Source organism: Octopus bimaculoides, chromosome 26 (assembly GCF_001194135.2).
Source record: "Octopus bimaculoides isolate UCB-OBI-ISO-001 chromosome 26, ASM119413v2, whole genome shotgun sequence".
NCBI lineage: Eukaryota > Metazoa > Mollusca > Cephalopoda > Octopoda > Octopodidae > Octopus > Octopus bimaculoides.
Genome location: NC_069006.1, coordinates 1,697,030 through 1,699,417, shown reverse-complemented (window position 1 = coordinate 1,699,417; position 2,388 = coordinate 1,697,030). Strand labels below are relative to the sequence as shown.

Sequence of the window (2,388 nt, the reverse complement as noted above, 5' to 3'; positions counted from 1 at the left end):
ATATATATATATATATATATATATACATACAGACAGACGTATATTTTCACTTCATACATGCATATGTGCGTGAGTCTAGAAATATATCAATATTCATATTGTGTATACGCATACATTATATATGCACACGCACACATATAAATATGAGTATGAATATACAAATTTACAAACCACACACTCATACACACACAGACACACACACTCATATATATGCATGTATGTGTGTGTGTGTGTGTGTGTGTGTGTGTGTGTGTGTGTGTACGTATGTGTCTGCGCGTCCATGTTGTGTGAGCTTATATATATCTTCACGTACAATTATACTTATGTTTATGCGTTTGTTTATATCCGTATATCTGCCTGTTTTCTCCTATCTACCCACTGGCCCCCCTCCTCCTCCTTCTCCTCCTGCTCCTCCTCCCTTCCATGCAAATCCACTCAGGCGCGTTTTATGGTTCCATGCAGTTTGATGTCTAGATATTATTTAAGTCTTAGTAGCCTTTATTGTTTATAGGTCGTTTAATTAGGTCAAGGACAGATCTGACAATCTAGACATCGTCTCACACACATTGGTCACCGAGAAATAGGCGTAGTCTCGTCTGTACATTCATAACTATAAAATTACTTATATTACTATAACGAAGAATCGGAGAACATTTATTGTGGCAACCAACACACACACACACGTGTGTGTATGAGTACAAACGTACACACACTCATACGCTCACCCATAAACACGCACACATCTATATGTATGCGTGTGTCTGTGAGTCTGTGTGTGTCTATAGGCGCAGGTGTGGCTGCGTGGTAAGAATCTTGCTTCTCAACCACGTGGTTCCGGGTTCAGTTCCACTGCGTGGTACCTTGGACAAATGTCCTCTGCTACAGTCTCAAGCTGACCAAAGCCTTGCGGAGGGATTTGGTAAACGGAAACTGAAAGATGCTCATCGTATAAGTGTGTGTGTGTGCGCGCATGCGTGTTTGTATCTGTCTGTCTGTGTTTGTCCCCCACTACCGCTTGACAAACGGTGTTGTTGTGTTTACGTCCCCGTAACTTAGCCGCTCAGCGTAAGAGACCGATAGAATAAGTATAGGCTTCAAAAATTAACAAGTCCTATGGTCGACTTGCTCGACTAAAACTATTCAAGGCGGTGCTCCAGTATGACCGCAATCAAATGACTGAAACAGGTAAAAGATAAAAGATATGTATGTATTTATGTACATATATGCATTTAGCTACATATGTATCATATATATCTATATCCATATACAGACACACATACAGACAGACACACACACACATATGTGTGTGATGGGGGTGAGTGTACAGATTTGGTCATGGAAACAGGAAAAGTAGAAATGAAAACATGAACATACATATATCTTTTATTTTTTAATTTTTTAAATAAAAATATAAAATACACACAGACACACAAAGACAGAAACACACTCACACACACACACATTCGCGCACACATACTCACAGACACTCATACAGATACACACACGAATACACACGCACACACAAACACGCACATTCACTCACACTCACACACACTTCCAGACACACACACAGACACAGACACACACACACACGCACACTCACATCAATATTTCCAAACAGCTTCCGACTATGCAATCCCTTTCACAGGGCATTCGTGGGTCCGCCGCAGCTATAAAAAGCAACGAAGACACATGCCCAAGGTACCATGCAATGGAACCGAAACCGAAACCACCTAGATTGCAAACCGATTTTCTTAATCACACTCCACACAGCCAGCTATATCAGCGATTTAACAAAATATTTACAAATGGACGGAAAACAAAAACTCAGTCGCCCATTGCTTTGAAAAACAAACGACTACTTTGTGAAATTGCATTCTGCCGGCGTTGTACAGACAAGAGATATTTCTCTTGTTAGTCACACATATCAGAAAATGCTGTGAACCTGTGGTTGGTCTGATGAAAGCCATTAACCAACAACACTATTTGTTTGTAAAATGCATGATATCGTTTACAAACAAATATGGGGGGAAGGGGGGAAGAAAAAATAATGTAAAATATAAAAAGAAAATGTGATGATTAAAGGAATCGTATTGTGTCTTAATATTAAACAAGATGGCCGCGGCTGCGTAAAAAAGATATAATTCGTATGAAAGACCTGGTCATAAGTGGAACGCCTTTGATGAAGATCAATACGTCTGGTCTGATCTATCGGAGCTGACCTGGAGCTAAATAACACATAAGAGAAAACAACAAATATAATAATAATAATAATAATAATCATAATAATAAAAATAATAATAATAATTATTATTATTATTACTACTACTACTACTACTACTACTACTACTACTACTACTACTACTACTACTACTACAGCTAATACTA

The 2,388-nt window shown here is 38.6% G+C and overlaps 1 long non-coding RNA gene across 1 annotated transcript in view; it reads right to left on the bottom strand.

Moving 5' to 3' along the window:
* Positions 1 to 1,322: 1,322 nt before the first annotated feature.
* The window catches only part of LOC128250923 (uncharacterized), a 49,006-nt gene continuing 47,940 nt past the window's right edge, over positions 1,323 to 2,388 (bottom strand). Inside the window, exon 3 of the long non-coding RNA XR_008266860.1 lies at positions 1,323 to 2,228. This is a non-coding gene — a long non-coding RNA (uncharacterized LOC128250923). The remainder of the gene's footprint in view (positions 2,229 to 2,388) is intronic.